Source organism: Antennarius striatus, chromosome 20, assembly GCF_040054535.1.
Source record: "Antennarius striatus isolate MH-2024 chromosome 20, ASM4005453v1, whole genome shotgun sequence".
Classification (NCBI taxonomy): Eukaryota; Metazoa; Chordata; class Actinopteri; order Lophiiformes; family Antennariidae; genus Antennarius; species Antennarius striatus.
In genome coordinates, this window is record NC_090795.1 from 2,377,170 (window position 1) to 2,398,657 (window position 21,488).

Below are 21,488 nucleotides of genomic sequence, written 5' to 3' on the forward strand. Positions count from 1 at the left end.
GGAAATTTAAACATTACAGTAGCAGAACAGACACAAACAGGGAAAATATGCATTGAGGAAAAATAAGAAAAAAGGGAAAAATAATAATAATAACATTAAAAAATAGTAACAATATTAACACTAATAATAATAATAATCATAATAATATAATTTTCTTTCTTCTAGATCTAATTTGATGCAAATGTGATATGAATATAAATGGGTGTTAGATTTCCCGCCTTTTTCGCTCAAAAGTTAGTTAGCATTTAGCATGGTAGCTGGGAAGAAAAAAAACGTGAATCATGGTATATAACGCGTCCTCCCACGTCTGCTAGTGTGCTAACTGCTAACCTAGAGCTTAAAAGTGAAACAAAGCTGTTTGAAGCTGCGGCCATGAAAAAATAATGATTCCTCCATTTTTTGGGGGGGGCTTTAACTTCAGTTAAAATGAAGACGTGAGCGTACAGGAGCTCACATACACCTAGTTTATCCCGATCAAGCTGACAGCGGCGGTAAAAACGCCGCAGGTTAGGGCGGTGTTGTTTTTCTTCAAAAGTAGTGCGCGGTGTGCCACCAGCGTAGCAACTATTTACTCTCATTAGACTCTTGAGACGGAAGATTTCTCTTCGCTTCCCCCCCTGTGATGAAGTCATCCACCAAGTCAACAACTTGAAGAAACAATTCAATTAGCTGGAGAGTCCCTGCAGCCTCCAACTTGTTTTAGAAGTGTTTGTATGACATATTGTCCCAGCGATAACCAAACCTACTTAAATTAGGTTGTTAAAAACTTCCCATATTTTAATAAGACGGAAATTACAGACAAGGCGCAACGCCACAAAAAAAAAAAAAAAATTCTGTCAAACTCATTACTTCAACTTTTGCAAAATTACTTTGTCACCTAATTTCGCCCTGCTTGGAAATCAGCCGAGGAAGTCTGGCAAATTAGTGGATGAAACAGCATTAATGAAAGACAGTTGTCATTTCCTGACAAATGTCAGCAATGAATAAATTTGCCTTGGGGACTGCAGCAAAGTCAAAACGACGACTGGAGGAGTGGACAAAATACACAAAAATCAACATCTCTCTGCAGAATTACCGGGAAGGAAATTCTGCAGCAAAAAGCAAAGTTTCTCCTCTTTGTGTAAAAAAATTATTGCACTGAATTGTGCAATTGTGAATTTCATTGTGCGGAAAACTAAGACTCTTTGCATCACAAAATATACTTTCATTGGTCGCGCTGTGGTGAGGGGGGGGGGGGTGACGACAGTATGCATCATGCTTCTGTGATCCCGGTAACTGGTTTGGTATCGATTTCCTCTTTGCATCACATTACGACACAATCAAGCCATGCTTCGTGATTGATGTGTTTCTAGCTAACTGTGTACAGTAGCACGAGAGCTAAGTGAGTTAGAGGCGGTACAACACTCAATCGAATTCTGTCTGGGAGTTCAAAGAGAGGCTGCAGAAGCTTCGGGTTACGTGATGTCAGACATATGATGTAGACGAGGGGATCAGATCCTTATCCTGCAGGACAGCTCCTATATTTCCCGCACACACACACATCCAGTATAACAGCTTGTGGACATGTGATTATTGTAGGGAAACACCATCGTTTTTTTTACACATAGATTCAGGTGTCACCGATGAAGACTCGGCTGCAGCAGAGACGAGAAAAGTCACGCGAAGAGGTGAGGAAACAAACACCTGGGAAGAATCTGCAAAGTCGGTCGTTAGGGAATGAGTGAAAATTTGAAGGCATCAACAAGTAGAATCAGAACGGTTCAATTCCTAAATGATTCTAAATGGAGCCCCAGATATTTATTGGAAAGTAGAGCCTTAATCTGAGCCTTTCAGCACCTTTTAAACGTTATTTAATAATCCGTTTGTTTCTCAGCTGCCTTAAACGTCTTACACACTATGGAGCAGATGTCTGCAAAGGAGAGCTATCTTTAGAATATTAAAGAAAACACATTAAAACCAAGGAGCTCCTCTCCTTGTGGGCTCACAGAGAAATCACTGTTTACCTTTGGCAAAATAAAAAAAACCATCAGTGAGGATTTAGTTTAGAGGAAGTGATCTGATGAGGGAATGAGAGACTTACAGAATATCGCCGTCAAGGTGAGGTTATTTAACTCAAATAAAAGCGTTAAAAAAAATACACAAACCATATTTATAGATGCACACAACTTGTTATTGATGATGCACAACGACGGGAGGCTCTGATTCACCGTAAAAAAAGAACAGTTAAGATTTACAGCTGCAAACAAACACGATGGAGAGGAGATGCATTCACGGCATAAAGCACGTGCACACAATGCATGTGCACACAATGCATGTGCACGCAATGTAAGTACACGCAATACAACACGGCTAATGTCCATTCTCATCTGCACATGGAGGAGACGTCATCTAGGTCAAACCCTTTCTCTGTCGTCACCGAACCTTAACCCTCATGCAGGCAGGTTTTAGCCGACCACAGCTAGCTCTTTCAGCCTTTTGGATGAAGGCTCTGTCATCCCAACAGTGCAGGAAGTTGTCACAAATAACAGGAAGAGTGCACACAACAGACTGTCAAGCAAATTTAGAAGGAGTGAGGATGTTAGCCTTTAGCCTGCTGCAAATCGAACATTTTGCACGATTGTTTTGGGTCATTTAGAACGTTAATAGGGTGGACTTTTAAGTCACTCGTAAATTGGAGTTGCTGCAACCTGTTTAACGCTGCAGACGCAGGACTATCGCCCAATGATAATGAGTGACGTCGAGGTTTTCCGCTTTGGTTTTCGCTCTGACGGTTTGACGCTTTATAAGTAGGGGAGAAGTGAAATCGCCCAGATCTTCGTCACCCTCTCAACTCCAATTACAAGTCCTGAGAGTCACGCCCAGCTCACCTAAAACGCCGGGCCCTAATCTTCATTGGATTATGCGAGACCTATTTGCCTCATCTTCGTTAATTGCCCCCTTGTCTTCCTGTTCCATTCCAGATGACTCCTATCTCGAGCCATAGAAGAGGAGGGGAGAGTGCACGTCTTGAAATGGGCAATTATTCCTCACGTTCAGATTTCAAGTGGTGGTAAACTTGTGGAAGAAAGAGAAGTGAACTTGAGCTGATGACAGCATGGATATTTGTCCTGAAGACTCTTCAACTGGAGAGAGTTAAATGCCAACAGATTAAAACAGATTAAAACACAGACGCCAAGTTAGGATCCACAATCAGGCAGAGATTTAGAGATTTGCATCTCACAAGTTAACTGGGGTGAATGCATTTGATTATATGTTTGCAGAACATCTACTTTACCTGCATAGCAACATGTGAGAAGCGTGTGATGATTGGCGTGTTAATAGTTGTTGTTTTTACCCAGTCGGCAGAGTCTGATAATGAGACTCCAGCAAAAGATAATAAAACATAACTGGTGTGTCATCGTCAGTGATCGTCTGTATCCCGTTTCCCGGCGGGTTTTATGACAAGAGCAAGAAAAACCACCAAAAAAAAAAAAAAAATTAGACATGATGAGTTCAGAGAAATTATATAATCCTAAGGGAGACGTAAATTCTTTTGTCATCTGCAAACAGATCCATTAGAACCCCAAACGGAGTATTTATTAATCCCGAGGTGGCGCTAGACAAAACACTTCCTTGCGTAAATGATATACAGGCATAAAAAAAGACGACTGTCGTGATAATAGATGGACAGGTGAAGCGTTAAACCGAACCGACAAGACTAGACTAAATAATTCAGACGGTTCTGATGCTGAATCATCAAACATTTATAACTTCTACGCTTTAATTGGTTGAAAATTTTGACCAGTGATTTTAGGTTATTAGATTAGCGATGCCTCCTTTAATCATTTCAGAGCAGAATAAATAAAACACTCACTGAACGAGACGTAAAAAATACCGGCGACCCCTCCATGAGGAAAAAAGTAAAGAAAGGATTGTTGAGAGGACCTGCGACCCTCGAGGCTGCCCTGAACATCTCCCTTTTCCACTTTGATAAAAGCAGATATTTGGATTTCATAGCAGCGAGATGAATTCATCTGAAGTCTCTCTGCATTGATAAACACACTGATCCTTTTGAACTGAATCTAATTTGTAGTTTTGTTTGGGCTTCACCCACCAGTTTTGATGCGCTATACGCTCTCACAGTGATGGTTTTATCATGAAAAACCCCCGTCTCTGTTAAGACAAGTAATTTTCCTGATGAGCCTCTGAGCTGAATTATAATTGACAACTGCCAAACGCCAGGTGTTTCCCTGCATTTGAATTTCAAACTCATGCTGGATGGGTGTTTTGCTTTTAAAAGCGCGTATTCAAATGCTTATGTGTTGAGATGAAGGGGGCCGGCTTTGGCACCAGCTGTCTGGCACCACGGAGCCACTGATTATGGCACCAGTGTGGTGGTAGTGGTGGTAGAGGTGGTGGTGGTGGGAGGGCGACACGTCTGCTTGAACTACCAAACCAGGGGTTAGCATGTTTTCAGGCCAACATCTCTGGACAAAAAAAAGCCCATCTGGATAGCGACTTTTATCAGCGTGATTGTAGACTTAGAATGAGACGGCTGCAAAAGATCCAATCCCAGGCAAGGACAGCAAAGCCTGGGCAGAGTGAGGAGGAGTGACGGCGGGCTGTATTTACTCCCTGCTTTTCTTGACAGCTCTGTAAATGTGGTGTTTTTCTTCTTTTTTCGACTCCCTGCAAAGGGACAATTAAAGAAGCCAGTTCTCAGTTCTAGGCCGAGTGAATGATGCTGGAATACTGATTAGAGGTGATGCACAAGCCAATCCTATCAGGGACTCACTGCTGGGTCCTGCAACTGATTTGTTTCTCTTCTACTTCTTTTTTTTCTTTTTGCTGGTTGAGTACAGTCTCCACCACCAGCAGCTGTGGAGTCGGACGAAATAATACGTTTGTTAGAGGTTGACGAAGTAAAGCAGACGGCTGAGAAACAGAATATATGAGACGTTGAGGCGTTTAGCATAGTCTTATCCTGATAGAGCTCTTTATGTTAAAATACCTGACTTCGGTTAGCAGGATCCGACAGAACCACATGGTTTCACTTTAACAGGAGGATCTGAAGGGGTTTTTAAATCCCGCTATCTTTGGCAACCCATTCTATGACTAGTTAGTCTTGGAACATCCTCCTGTACCTACAGCAACTGGCTGCAGCAGTGGAGCCCACAGGGTCACTGAGCCGGTACCGGAGCCAGAACACACTCTGGACTTGCTTGTCTTTGGATCTTAAATCCTCAAACATCCGAAACCCATGCTATTTTCCAAACGGTCTATGTTGCGTCTTAAGAGGTGCTGCACAGAGATCTGTAGTGGGTAGAGGTGGTGTCAAAGCAGGTCAGTCATGTTTTTAGTTGCCATACCTGAAGCATACCTTCACTAAGACTAATGGAAGGCGCTGTTTCCACCCAGAGATATTCCAAAACACTATTATCTCGCAAATAATACCATTACAGGCTTTTTTTTTTTTTTTTAAACGCAATCAGGGGGTTTGCAGCTTGGACCAATGTTCTCTCCTGGAAATAAAACTTTGTACCAGAGAGGAAATGAATGTCCATCCACAAATAGTTTATGACGCTCTTACTCTTACTGCACTTTACCGAAGACAAAGAAAGGAGAGAGGAAGATAGAATCTGGAATGAAACGGTGGCTGGAGAGACGTTAAGAAATGCAAACTCTGCAGAGAGTTTCTTTGCAAACCTGAGACGAACAACTCTTGCCCTGAAGCACAAACGAAACACATTATGAAATCATTCTCTCTGGCGATAGAGTGTTTGCTCACTGTGTTTTCAGAGTGTGGCGTATAGACAGGAGGGTTTTTGGTTTTTATCTCCTGGCTATCAGCAACAGACTGAAGGGTGGCAGTAAAACGTCCCATTGAAGGCAATAGAACACCAGATCTTTTCTCCTTCTTTACGAGCCCTGTGCCTCCTCTGGCTCCGGAGCAGCAGGAGGAACTCTGAGTTGCAGATTAAATCCTGGGATCAAACAACAGGAGTTCACAAATCTTTTGGGTAAAGGGCAGTACGCACTGAAAACTAAACCTTCCACAGTACGTGATAGGGCAACAATGACTCACATCCCAGCCAATATAAAACCACCTGATCTCATTCATACATACATGTAGCGCACATTTCACTGTTACTGAATTGATTTGAACCTCTATTTCATCTTTTAATAAGACCCCAACCAGATGTCTTCATCTGACACCTATGCACAAATATCCTGGAGATGTGTGGATCGAAGCGATGAGGGGGAAGAGGAGGTTATTAACTTTGTCTTTTCCTGCTAAGGTCGAGAGTGCATGCAAGAAACAAAAAGCTAAAGGGATTAGCCTTCTATTAGAAAGATTCTGGAGTTTTAGATATCTAGCACACCTCTACTACTGGACTGAGACTATCTTTATGGACTGGACTGGCCTTGGTCTCACCTAATTGCGTGCCCTAGCCTTGCAGGTTCTCTGAAAGGTAGAGAAACTATTTGTAATTGTTGAAAAGACCCGCATAAAAACCTCCAGTCCAAATTTTTGTCCTTGAATGGGAGATAAAGGTAAACAGAGCTTCTCTCCATGTCCTCTGTTTTCCTCTTTATCTCCCATCAGTATTTGCCAGCATCCCTCTCTCGCTGAGCCTTGGACCACTTCTCTCCACATGAGCCCGGGCAGACTGGGCTCGTCAGAAATCAAACAAGATTATTGTCGGATTCCAGCCGTCCAGCCTCCAGTTATGAAGCATTTAGTGGCTCCAGACCAGACGTGAGGAATGGGAGGCGCTTACTAAAAAACTTCCTCCGTGACCTCAACTTCGCCCGACCCTTCAAACTCTCCTCCTTCCTCACTGTTTACACTTCTCATCTAATTTACACGTAGCACAAGAGTGCTGCGCTGATTACAGCTGACCCTTAAAGTAATTGGCAGGCTTCTTGCCAAAGCAGGGAATTAATCTAATGTTTGGGAGCAATGATGAATCAAAAGCATTCAGAGGAGATAAATCACAAGAGGCCGAGGAACAAATAAGAGCGACTCAACTCGTCAAGGGCTTTGTTTTGCAGCGTCGCCCAAACAGACCAAGGAGGATGACTTTCTAGACACTTCCTCATTGGATGCTGCAGATGAATATCTGCTCAGAGGTCTGAACACGGGGTGAAGCGTCACGAAAAATGTCAATGTCAATGAAGTTCAATAAAGAAAGTTGGACAGGAAGACTAGATTAATTGCCGTTCATTGCGAAACGTATGAAACTTAACATACAAGAAAGATACGAGACATTTTATGCGTTGGCTGCTCCCATCATCCTCCCCCTGGAAACAACATCTAATTCAAAACAACTTTGCTCCACTTTAAAGCGAAGGAAAGACGTCACATGTACTTGTTTTTTAATCAACATCCATTCTTTGGTATCTTAGTAGCATTGAGTGTCAATCAGTGGATGCAAATCAGATTTAAATGCGGGGTTGTAAAATCAAAACAACGTTGATTTGCCTGCAAATCAAACAATAAAAGTCATTCCCAATCCAATTACAAATTAACTGACGGCGTACGAAAATGTCAGGAGGAAAATGTCAGAAAACAAGCGTGTCGGCGCGTCGTGTTGATCGTGTTTGATGTTGCACGGTTTGCCCTTCAAGACACTTTTGACCACCGCGGAGAAGGCTGCTTTCTCGACAGACAATGTGCGTCGGGTATTTATAGGATCAGAAAGCTTTCTAATAACGTGGAGCTGTCCCTCACCGCAGATGAAAAGCCACAAAATACCTCAAATTAAAGGGGGAAGTGGGAGGGAAAGAGGGAAGGAGGGGGCAGATAGGAAAAATTGAGACGGAGGATGGAGAGAGACTAGCGAGGATGCCATCCGGGGGCTTTCATGTCCTTCCAGTCCTTTCCTCTCACATAGGGGTTTACTCAGAGAAATCTGCCGTCTGTGGTCCTTCATAGAGTTCTGATTTGGCCCTATTGGTGGGATTTGTTTGCACAAAAGGAAGACATTTGGCCCGGGATTATCAGACACCCAGACCTCCATGTCTCAGCTCAGCAGCCTGCCAGAGATGATCCTCGCCGCCAAAAAGTCCTGCAACTCAGACTGGCCGTGCAATGCAGCGGCGGCGGGTGTTTAAAAGAGTTAGGTCCGTGCATTTCCTCTATATAACGCTCCATAAAACGAAGAAGACGTGTGTTGAGAAGAGATTAAGGAGTGTGTCATCTGCAAAAGTGGAGACTTTTTCAACTGGAGCTCCAAATATCTTCAAATACGATTCATGATTTCATTCGATATTTCCGTTAGTTTGTGTTTCCATTTGCTAAAGATCTTATCTGCTACACTGAGAATGGGTGTTTGCAGAAAAGGAAGTTAATATATTAGTGCTTTAATTAGACAGTCTGTGTGCTTAATCTCGAGATTAACACCAACATCAGTTGCAGCGCTGTCTCGTCTCTCATCTCGGCGACTCCCTTCCAACAGATAAAACATGTGCATTGATGAGTCTATCTGCGATGGCGAGCAGACGGCGTCGGTGAATGTCAAAGTAAAGAGTTCTTCATACAACCTCATTCTGAAACCCTCCACCAAGTAACAAACATCCTCTACCTCAGTTGCATCTTCCTCCTTTGCATCCTTTCTACTCCATCCTGGAAACCTTTTCTTTTCTTGGTGTTCCAGTTGGGAGGGTAATGGCCTCAGACGCTGAGAAAAAACTAACAACAAAAAAAACAGATTTGAAAACACATAAGAGGGAGGCTGTAGAAAAAGGAGAAGCTCCAGAGGCAATGGTGGCATTGAGTACTTTTTTTTTTTTTTGTTCTGCTTCTTTATGCACGCCCCACAGATGTACAAGAGGAGCTACAGCTAGCGTGGAGCAAAGACCCGGAGGATATCACATTCGCCTCATTACCACTGATGCTCTCGGTGAGGTGAGCGCAAACAAACAGACAAGAGGAATAATAAGGCGCCCCACAGCCATTCATATATTCAAATGAGTGAGGATACATACAGATTTGCACTTCATTATTTAAAAAAATGTTCCATTCGTGCTCGCTTAAGTACGACCAGCCATCAGGATAAAACAAGCAGTGCGAGAAAAAAAAAAAAAAAAAAAAGGGAATGGGTTCCAGAGTGCTTCGTGGCCGTGAAGCCCTTTCGTCTGCTGACTATTAGGGACGGTGTTTTTTGGCTTTGTGAGGTGTGCAAAATGAAGCAGAACAACCTGAATGCAGCAGCTGAGAGGTGAATTAATCAGTTAATTTATTAGAGGGCTTTTATTGAATTACATGCAGGTCGTAACAACCCCAAAGGGGACGAGGAAAAAAAAGATATCATCCATATGCATGCTCATCGACACAAAAGAGGAGTCATCGTTCAACGGCGGGACAAACCGGACCAGAAATACTCAAAATGCATGAATCATCCAGCAGATGAATCAGTAAAATAATCAAAACGTTTTAAACTTCTGACAAAGATCTTGCTTCGTTTTTTTTTTGTTTTGTTTTTTCCCCCGAGAAACTCAAGAAACTCTCAACTCATTAGCATCAAAAGTAGGTCAGCGCTAAAAAAGAACCTATATACGATGCTTCGTCGCCGGTTCTTCAGAGTCGCTTCACGGAGCTGACGTCACACCGGGTTCCTTGCTGCTTCTACCGCTTATAGATTTGTTCAAGTACGAATAAAAGAAGCATTGATTTTCTTTCAGTTCACTGCCGGCAGCGATAAAAGGTTTGTGGATGATAATGTTCTTTAATGTTTAAGACCAGCTGAACTCTAGAGGTCCTCAAGTCCATGTATAATCAACCACTTGACCCAGTCTATAGCCGATATCGTGATGCGTTGGTCCCCGGTTGTCTTTAACATTTAGAACCGAGTTAAATTACAAAATGGTTCTTCATCGGCTGCAGAGCGACGCTCCCACAGGTCCAGGATTGTGAATCTTTTTTTTTTTTTTTTGGTGTCGCATTTCTGCTTAACCCTGCAATCCCAAATTATGACTAGGACACGAAGCGCCACGCGAAGAGGCAATAAAACAAAATGCCTGTTTGAATTATGCATGTTTTTTTGGGGGGGGAGTGGTGTGAGTAAAAAGCATTAGAAACAGGCCCTCAAACACTGGGTGTTTAAACAGAATTACACTCAATATGCAAATGTTTCAAGGCAATCACGGCCACTCTCATCCCGCCGCTGCTCTCTCGCCGATATTTGTTTGGAAAGGACTTCTTTCTTTTTAATTTCCATCCGCTAATAGATGTGTTTTCTTGAGGCGCCGACAAACAGTAACAGGGATGTAAGCAAATGGAAAGGTGTCGAATAATAAATGCAATTTGTCCACATTTTCCTGCAACCCAAGTTCCCCCGTCTTCTCGGTTTTGTTGAGGACTTGCGCGTCTTGAAAAGAGAAACGGAATCTCAAAGAGAAAGAGAGGAAACGAGAGTTTGTCAAACTGATGCTTCATCCGACCCATCCTCTGAACTTTTGACAGTCGTCTGAACACCCCAGCGGGGATGGAGGAGTCTCACCGAAGGGGTGTCATTAGACCAACAAGAGAAATGAGCGGTCAGACTCAAAGCCTTCCTTTGTGGGTAATTAAGGGAAATTATCCTTCACAGTTTTGGCAGGGCAACAGGCTGATGAAAATGTGTCTCCGTTGCGGTCACGATGACAGCAAAGAGGATAGTAAATAGCTCCTCCGCTGGAGGACGGGGGGGGGGCGGCTGGGGTAATAATTTAAACCAGGACGTTCTCCTGGTTCGGAGCACACAGTGAACGCCATCGGGTCCGCCGCTCGCAGGTTTCAATAAGTATTAAATCAACTTTACGGACTGTAAACACACCGGAGGCCGGTCAGCCGTCAAACCACTGGAAGCTCTTCCACCCTCAGTCTGGGACAACTGGTTTTTAGGGTCGAAATTTGACCTTGACGTAGTTTTCTCCAGGTCAAGGTCATCATCTCATTGTTATCCCCTTTGCTGCCTGGGTAATGTGCTTTTTTCTTTCCTCTTTCTATCTGCAACGGCTGTGAAGATACATCGCCGCTTCACGGGATGTAACAAACTTTTAATTCTAGAGGAATAATTTGTTTTTTTTAAATATTACAAAAAATCCCCAAACTGAGATTCCTCAACATGTTGAAACAGCTTGGTTTGCTTTGGCGCATCAAAATTTCACTGTAAAATATGAGCCTAGTTGGATGAATTGTTAATCTGCGTGCTTTGATCAGACGGCCAGTGACCATCTGTCCGATGTAATGATGAACCAGTACAGTAAGGATGACGTATTGCAAAAACCAGTATATATGAATGTGAGCTGCACACCTCCTGCAGCACAACGCACGCCTGGAACGACCTTGAAACCGTCACTCCAGTTTGTTCATTTAAACCGCGACCTCGTATAAATCAAAAGCAGCTGCGAATGAACTGTTGATTAACTCCACTTTCAAAATTATTGATCGTGAAGACTTCCATTAACGCGGGAGGGAAACGTACGGTTAGCGGTTTGTGCACGCGCTAAATAAGAGGAGCTGAAATGATCAGGAGAGTCTTCATCTTTAAACGCGTTCTCCCTGGAAATCAGCCCGAAAAATCTAACCGCCTGTAAAAGAGAAACCACCATCGTCACATGTCACAGTTTGCTTAATGATTTTACTCCAAGGCTTAGACATTTTGTTCTCTTAATTGCTTTTTATAATTTAATAGAAGCGTCTGCCAGATCTCCCACGCCACCAATGCCGTCGAGGCCCCGGATTCTTTTTTGTTTTCCCACCAAAACCACCTCTAGACTCCACAGCGACCCTCTCCCCCCGACATCCGAACGACACAAAAGAGTTCCCATTTACTTTTCCTCTCTTTTGTAAGTTACTTTCAATGAAACAAAAACACTCGAGTTCTATTCTCACAAACTTATTATTCTACTCCGTGAACTCCTGCAGGTACAGGAAGAAGTTTCCCTTCCGTCGGCGTTCATGTTCCCCATTTCTGTTAGATTTTGTCATTTACCATCTTTTTGTTTGGGCTCAGACTTTTTCAAACAATTTTTCTTAAGGCTTAGCGGAGAACTGAAATGTTGGTTTTGTTGCTTGAATATCACAAAAAAAACACAAAACATTTTTAACCTGTAATTCAGGAGATTTTTGAGCACTTTTTAGGACAGGCGTGACGCAGCCGCCTCAGCAGAGCCACCCAATTCTTAATTTCCCTTCGGGGAATATTAAATTAAATGAAATTAAATTAAAATAAAATAAAATAAAATAAAATAAAATAAAATAAAATTCAATTCAATTAAAAAATTTAATTAAATTAAATCAAATTCCTACAACGCTTATGCTAACTTATCTTATACCGAGAAGTGCATGTAAAGAAAACGACGCATGTACTGACACATGTTCGCTCAGCACCTGCTGTGTTGAGAAAAGTGGAATAAACACTGAAGAAACAGCGAGAAAATCAATGAGCTCAAAGCCCAGTATGAGTAATATAAGTGGTGGAATAAACCACATTTGATGTAGCTCCACTCCAAAACACAGTCATGTCCAGAATGCAGATTTTAGGGAGAAAATATGAACATTTATTCTCCATTCTTTTATATCCCCGGCTCACATGTTACAAACGGCACTCGATTTGGCTTTTTGCATCCTCTCGGAGCTAAAGCGCCCTGTATTTCCCACCCACCGCAGCACTTTCTTCCACTTATTGTTGGATAAACATCCTCTCCAATCTCTCCTGTCGCCTCCACACGCCGCTTTGTCCCGTGACGTTTAGGGATGGAGAAAGATAACAGGCTGAAACGTCCGAGCCAATCAGCGTTAGCCGCTTCCTGCCTGGACGCTCGGTGCAAGGTAGCCGTGGCGAGCTGACAGAGGCAATCATCACTTAAAAGGCCATATATACCCCCCCCCCCCCCGGAGACACCCTCCCACTGCCTGGCACCTCATCTTATCGCATTCATTTGTCCCTCAACATGGCGGGAGACATGCGCGCATCACAAACATCATCATCATCATCATCAGGGAAATAAAGTTTCTCCTCCGGATTGCTTTGTTAGACCCTCAAACCGCTTCAAAAACTGGTAAATGCCCCTCCTGGGATCCGCTAAATAAAACTTTTAATGCATCAATTTATTTCCTGAGTGATAATTATAGAATTTATAGGCCCAACATGACATTTTTTTACAATACAACTGAGGATTATTATCCCACGAAGGTGTGAAAGATGTGAGTCATGGATTCAAAATGGCCAATTTCTTAGTTTTTATTTTGATTTACTGTGTGTTTTTGTGCAATAAACTCTTTACTTTTAAAAAAGTAAATTCCTGCCCTACTTTATAAACACTTCCTGCTTCCTAACCTTCACCTCGTATCTCACAGCTTCTTATGAGTAAAAGAATTAAGGTCATCTCGGACCCGAGTCACCTTTTCCAGTTTTATCAAAATAGATCGAGTTAGTCAATTAAATTCATGCACAACTCTCATTTATTGTGTAATAATCTAATTGTAACATGTATTTCTGACATGTTTTGATGCATTTTTATGCTTAATTTCATAAGTAGAGCTACCACTGTACTGTTCCTCCATCAGGAGGAAGTGTTTTACAGCCACGCAAACAAGCGTGTCGTTATTTTTTTCCTCATTTTCCAATTTTTAGCGAAGACTCAAGCGCTCTTTTATCAGACAGATTTTATTTGCTGAAGCGACAGGTCAGTGCTCCTTCTGTTTGCACATTAAAAAGCCTCACGGTTTCCCCTCTTATTATTATTCATTTCTTATCTTTCTCTACAAGTGTGAGAAAACGGTCCCTACAGATGTTCCCTGGGCTTTTAATGGCGAAAGCTATCTGACTGATACGAGTAAATGTCAGCCGAATCGGTACGCGGGGAGAAAAAAAAACCCACAAAGAAAAAAAACTGATTATTCCCTTTTTTGTGAAAGGTCAACCTGTAATGCGGAATCTCGAAAATGTAAAATAAATTTGTACGACGGTGACGTACGTACGTCTCATCCTGTTCAGCCATGAGGAGAAATAATTAGCCTCATGCTCGTGTTAAACCGAGGCCTCCGTGGCGTATTCAGCGACACCTGCGAGTCTTTTTTTTATGCGACCAATGGCGCGCCTTCGCCGCGAGTGCACCCAGCTGGGTTTGGGAATGCGTGTTCGCTCAATGAAACCTGATGTCTACATCAGAGCGATTGTGTAACTTTTGTTTTTTTTTCCGTTCCACAGGTGACCACCACGCCCGCTCGCTCGCACGAGGAAAAAGGAAAAAGATGTAAGGAGATTGCTTTTTTATGGATCGCCTTTCTCAACGGCATTTCTTCAAGCCGACTGGGTCGCATTGTTCCCGAAGCGACGGCGGCGGCGGCGGCATCGAGTGTTTCCTGTCGGGAAGGGGTCTTCGCAATTTCAAAGCTGCAAATGCAAAAGCTGGAATACTTTTGTGCTTTTTTAAAAATTTCTTCTTATATTTGCCGGTAAAATGAAGCACCTTTTTAGACCACAGCAGATGGATGGGAATCCACTCTATAGTGGTGTTTTATGTGGCCTCACGCTGAGGATTGGGGATGGGGATGGGGGGGGGGGGGCGGCGAATTCGATTGGATCGGAGACAGTGAATGCCTTTCCCCCCTCGCCTAATGATGCAAATTATAAAGATGATTTCCCCTTCGCAACCTGTTTCATGCTATTCCTTCCAGAAATAATTGAGGAATCTTTTTATGTTTTCAATTAGCTGCTTTTTTACCACCCCCCACCCACACACACACACACATACACACACACACATACACACACACACACACACACACACTTTCTTCTTGCCTGGTTGACATTCTTTCTAATTGCTAAAGATTCAAGGCTTTGCTAGAGAAAATGTTGCGGGGCATCACAACAACAGTCGCTTTATTTTCTCTGTCAATCTTCCACAATAGGAACGAGGAATGAGAGTGGGGTTAGGGGGTGGGGGTGGGGGTGTTACAAATAATTACTGGAAGAGGAACATTTTTTTTTTGGCATCGGAAAAACATAAACATATTCCTCTCAGGGAGTAATTACAGTCGATACTGACACTGTACAATTGATTTTGTTCAATTGTTTGCTTCCAGGAAATGTTGCTGTAGTCACACTCCATGCATCTATAATCCAGCCATGATTTCATTTTACAGCCAGCCAGCGATTAACTAAACCAAAGCGTCTCCATCCTCTGGTTTTAACAGTTGGTGTCTATATTAAATGCTTTTAATATAAATAAATGAATTTGTACGGCTTGAATCAAACAGGACTCACGGAAAAATTCTATGTTGATGGCAGCGACATCTTGGAGTTAGATTCCGGGGTTGATGGGGGTAATTGGGGTAATAGCAGACTCACAGTTCACAGCTCGTGACTCACTGAGGTGTTCCTCAGGGAGAGCAGCGAGCTGAAGTTGCTCCAGCAGTTAGCAGAAGTCACAGCCGAGACAAAGATTTTCTCGATGGCTTTAAAAAGTAAAGAAAAGAATATTTTCATTTAATGAACTCATTGGCTGCCAGTCTTGGTAGCAATTGATCAAATTTGGCGGACTTTTTGGCAAAGCTCCCGACATTTATCCTGTAAACTGCTGCAACTTCTCCATCTTCCTCTGATTCTCCATCTGTAACTGGATCGGTCGTCATGACGCTAAATTCCATGATTAGAACCCGGATTTTCACTGACAGGTACCCCCCGACCATCCCTCCCTGTTGAATAACGTAACTGACGTCTATAGACGTCATTGGAAGCCCGTGACTTTAAGTACATAAATACAGGAAATGAGCGTATTTTGGATTTAAACTCACAACAAACTGTTTTCTACCATACATTCATTTCTCTGCTTGAGAAACACTGAACTCGCCCTCCTGAGACTCTTCTACCGTCCTGATGGAGGTTAAAAGAGAGCTCACCTTCCTGGCTCTTCCCCCTGGGGGGTGGGGGTGGCAGATGTACAGGGCCATGTTTGCCCTTTCCAGCACATATACAACACACACACTAAAACTGAACGCTCTCCAGGGTTCTGCGTCAAACCGAGCCAAAAAACCCAAGCTGGGGTAATCTCCAAGGGAGCTAAACTCTACCACCGACTCTCCGCCCAAATCCTATTGGGACAGAAAATCCAGTGAGCAACGACTCCCCCCATTTGGAGGGAGGATGTTTTGTTCGTAGCGCTATATGGTGCTGTTTTGCCCAGGGGACAAATTCAGGGCGGCAGAGGGTACGGCTCAAACGGAGGGGGCGTTTGTGAGGCCCCAGCTGTCAAACGTACCGTACATAGTCACTGGCGTCCCTCCCGGGGGGGTTTCTCCGTTACCACATTTTGACACATTTGGCGGAAACACGCCTGGCGCTGAACATTTCCAATCCAACGGACCCAACATGTGGGATTGGAAGTGGGAAAAATGACTGCCAAGAATTCATCCACTGATCAAGGGAATCAAATTCATAGTACAAATTCTTCTTTTTGCATATTTTAACATGCTTAAAGAGATTTTTTTTATTTATTTTTTTTTATTTCTACATCCAAAAACGTTTGCACCGAAACATCAAGAAAAAGGGAATAATGACAATCCTGTTTTTCTGGGAACAAATTACTACTGGTGAACATCTGCACCACAAGGATGACAAGAATCCTCATTGGACGAATTTGTGGGCTCACAAGCACTCTCTTAGCCAATAATAAAAAAATGAAAAACAAGTAAAACTGCAGAAATCTACCACACAAATCACCTCCGATCAGCAAACTGTGAGCGAATCAATTAACCCTGGGGGGGGGGTCCCATCATAACAGACGTGGCAGATCTGATTTGCAGTCGTGAAAAAAAGAAGCCCCACATGCAATCTGTTTACGGCCCTAATAACGCTTCATTCCCCTCCCCGCGTGCGAAGCAACCAAAGGTCAACATCTGCTCGCGCCAGTTTGGAAAACACTGGGAGGTGGAGTCTGACTGGGAGCGAGGAACGGCGCTGTTAACTGGCGATGAGAGCCTAAATCGGTCACTTCGTTTGCGTCGTACGGTGAAGGACGGGGACTGGGATCCCCCAGAAGATAATGATGAAGGATATATGAGCGGTAAATAGAGTGCAGGAGCTGTAAAGGGGAAACGATACCATAGGTCAAACTCATTTTCACCGGGGGCCACATCAGCATAACGGTTGTCCGCAGAGGGCCGGATGTAACTAATACATGTAACTACATAAATGGATGTAAAGTAAAACAAATGTAACTACTCCTTAATGTTAAATACTTCTAAATTTGTTACTTATTCAAGTTAAAAAAAATTTAAATTTGCACAGAAAACATGTTTGTTTGTTTCTCTGTTCTAACATCAATCCTTTTAATTTGTCAGGTTATTAAACGCACAGAACTCCATCAATCAAGGATCAAACTATCAATCAATAAAGAAAAATAACATCAAACACAAATTAGGACATTAAGTTTGTTCAAAACGTTTTTGTCAAAATGGGCTTGATTACTGCATTGTGGGAAATGTAGTTTTTGGTCAAAGCACACTTCACCTATTTTTTTTTTAGACACTCTGACCTTTTATGCTCTCGAGGGCCACATTAAATGATGCGGCGGGCCACATTTGGCCCCCGGGCCTTGAGTTTAACACGTGTGCTCCAAAGGATTCCAGTTACAAAAGCCACCGCGATAAGCATGTTGGATTTTAACAAGTCGTGCATGCTTTAAAAAAGTCTTTACTCGTTTGCTTCAACTTGTGAAACACCTGAAAAGATTATATTTTTGTCCATTATTCAGCAAATAGAGGTGAAGTAGAAGATTTGCTATCCGCTCCTCCTCCTCCTCCTCCTGCTGCTCCATTCAGCATATCTGATCCACCATGCAAAATTTATTCCAATAAAATTTTAGATATGGGATTTGATTTGCCTCCTCGTGTGCGCAGCAGTGTGCGGATCACTCAGCGAGGCGGCTCGCGTTTCACACATCTCATCACTTCAGGGGATAGACGGTCCCCGTGGCGAGACACAGCAGCTTCTGCAAGGCGTCCATCTGATAAATAAACGCACAGACGTAGCGAAACACGAACGCACATTGCTGTCGTCCTGCTGGGAGACTCGGAGCAGACTGGCAGAATGCGGTTGAGGAAAAAAAATTTTTTTTAAGAAAGTTCTTTCTCTTTGCTTGTTGACTGACAGATGGGGTTCCAGCGAGCCGAGTGGCGGTAGAACCTGGTCAGGATGAAAACCCTGCTTGGTTTTTTCTCTGTGGCTTCTCACCGGTGACATCTTCCTTTGTTTCCTGTTGCTCCCCCCCTTACAAATTATTCATCAGGCCGGGCCTTGACAATGTCCTGGAACACAGGAACTGAGAGAATGCAACCGAGCCGAGGCCTTTGGTGCCCTCCCACCGGTTCACCGAGAAAACACATCAACGTCGCATGTCGTGGATGGATTTCGGACTCTTTTTAGGGAGGTTCGGTATCTGGTTTGATTAATTGGCGCCATCGTTGCCTTGTCGAGGACACCCCTGAACAGTCTTGCTGTTCCCCACTATGACAAACTTTACGCGTCAGTTGCGTTCGGAGCACAACACTGATCCAATATGTAAGACTCCCAAAACTAATTTGCTATATATGACACCCTGGTGGCTGTCTTTGTTCACAGTGCTGAACAACTATTTGGATTTATTTTCTGAATACACAACCTTGACATGTTTTTTTTCTTGAAAGCCACCTCTTGTTTTTTTTTGTTGCTTTCAACAAAGAAGAGTGTGTACTTACCAAATTAAGATAATTCGAGGAGTTATTCCTTTCATTATAAGATGCAGCGGCAGAAAAACACCCCAACTATTGCTGTTCTCATTCTTTTTTTCTTAAAAACCCTTTCTATAGGTCCGGTTCTTTTTTTAACTGACAGTACCAAGGAGCCGAATGGTCCATCAGGACCAGCAACCGCTCCACCCGTCCATCACAGTCTCTACAAACGCAGTCTGAAAGCCACCGTCGATTTCCCAGCTTGTTACTAAACAGTCACTGTCATGACGAGGAGAAATCTCTTTTAATTAGGGAGCCGTCGCCGTCAGTCGTTCCCAATCATTCACACATGAAGTCGAACAGTAGTCCAGAATGAGAAGTTAGACTTCATCCAGTATTCTCTATATTTATTTTTTTTCTCGACTGTCAATGCGCACTAACGTTCCCCTTTAGCACAACCGGAGCATCAATGTTTTGGTGAATTGAAATGAAACTGGAGCAGCAGAAAGTGGGAGAAGAAGACGAAATGTCATTTAATAACTGTCTCCTCTTCTATAACTCAAAGGAAGTCCTCTGAATGAACAGCTCTGATCCCAGCTGCTTCCTGACCTTGTTGGGTTTCATATTGTGAATATGAATGGAAATGGAAACGATGAACGCACCTCTGGAAGTAAAACATTTTTTTCTCGCCTGGTATTTATTCATTTAGACTGTTGTTGGGTATTTGGTTAAATAGAGCAGAGGTAGGTGACACCAAAACACAGTTTGAAGGTAACTTTGGAGAAATCATTACCTTCCTGTGAGTCGTTTCACGTGGATTCTTTGCTTATCTCTGTGCGCTAAGATAGCCGTGCTAGTCCAGCGTCATGAAAGTCTGATCATGAAGGAAAAGAAAAAGAAATGGGCAGGAAACAAAGAGCCAAGAACTAAAAACAACTAAACCAAAGACAGAATTAGAAGCAATGACCAAGAAAAAATTAAAGATTGTATGAGACTACCCAGGGGGAAGTTGGAAATTATGCGCAAGCAGAAAGCGAATTGGGTCTAAACTGGAAAAGCCAGTGAGAAACGATGCATTTATAAACTGTGATTTCAGCACACAAGCTAAATAAAGATCACCCATTAAAAATACATGACTATCTGGACCAGCACCGCACAACAAATATCATCAGGAATGCCTGTACAACGAAATGAAAGGTAAGACTGTACATTTCTAGTCCTTCTACCTGGATTTTAAGGTTTCTATCCCAGCTCGCCCTTCCACAAAGTTTCCAAATCAAATTTTAATGGGGTCTTTCTTTCCTTCTGTGAGGTTTAGTGAGTGCTGTTATCCAAAGAAACAACCTATCAAAGAGCAGAGAGAACCTCCTGAGCAGAGGTCCTACAGAAAACGTTATCTCAACCTACATCGTACAAGAGATGGAGACCGCCTCCGCAGAAGAGTAGGTGGAGATGACCCCATTAGATTCCGCAGGTCAACACAAGTAGGTCAGGGTTCCTGGAGAACGTCAGCAATGGTGAAGGAAAGATATGTCAGGAACAAAACTCGCTCTGCCCTATATGCCATGATTTCTTTCCCTGATACTTTTTTTTTTATTCCCGTTTCAAAGTTCATACCGGAATCATCCTTCTTTTATTATCTGTCTATCTAGGTCTTACTTTTGTCTCGTCTGTCTCGAAGAAGGTTTACTTGGCTCCTCTAACTGTTTTCTCATCTCGCTCTCTGGGGATGTGTAGGCATGCTCTTATTATCCCGGCTGATCAATGTGATTTATAGGTTTTAGGGGGAGAGACATGCTAACTTTCTCATCTCCTGGGGTTAAACCAAAAGAATCAATCACACAACTCAGTGTGTGTGTGTGTGTGTGTGTGTGTGTGTGTGGGCCAATCCAGACCTTAGAAAACACTTCCTCCTAGGATCATCTCGGAAGCAGCAGCACTCTTCAAACGGAGCTCCTCGGTCTCACAAAGACTCCATTTAATCTTTATCCAAGCATGGAGTTTTTACGCATATGTCAACATTACACACATTTTTTTCGGGATCATTTCGTGATCATTTTCGTCTTTCATGACAGTTCTTCCGATTAAATTGTTTGTACCATTGCTGTATGCAGTATTATGCTATTATTCAGATAGCCTCGTTGGTAACGTAATCACGTCGGCCCTCGTGAGAATAGCAGGAAATCGTATAGAGGTGGAAGAAATTCCCAACAAGATTTGATGGAAATTGCTGTTTTTTAAAGACATTTGGCACGATTAAAGGAAAAACAAACAAGTAAGACACTAGATTCCGACTTAGATGGACTGCCGGCTTGAAACTGGCACCTTATTGATCTTATATACGACTCAGGCTGACTGATGCAGGATTAAGGACAATATAAGGATTTCAAAGACTTTTCTGGATTAAAGTTATCCTGGATGATAGATCACAAGGTGCACCTGCCAGACAGGTGTGTAATTTCAAATGAACATGAGACGAGCTGCGTTAGTCACATTGGGACTCCAACGGGATCATTACCATTCTATTCTCCAATCAGGATCCGCCAGCGGGCTCAACAAACAGACTGCATGCAAAAAAAGAGAAATCTTCAAGTGGAACAGACCATTCAGGTTTACCCACTTCCTTTGGCCTTGAGCTAACGCCACTCACCACTGGTATTTGCACCATCGTGTGGTAGCTAGTTACCCGGATACCAGAAACAGTCTGTCAAGGCTGGGAAGTCCATGCAACAGGAGCCCAAATGCAGACAGCAGGCTGACATATGTGATTTATTCAAGATATGGCTTACGGCTAGCCTGCTGGGTA

At 43.0% G+C, this 21,488-nt stretch overlaps 1 protein-coding gene across 1 annotated transcript in view; it reads right to left on the bottom strand.

Moving 5' to 3' along the window:
• Window positions 1–21,488, bottom strand: part of LOC137614164 (melanocortin receptor 4-like) — a 163,833-nt gene that overhangs the window by 40,820 nt on the left and 101,525 nt on the right. The window contains exon 4 of the mRNA XM_068343775.1: window positions 8,568–8,674. The gene's annotated coding sequence lies outside the window, so the exon portion shown is untranslated. The remainder of the gene's footprint in view (window positions 1–8,567; window positions 8,675–21,488) is intronic.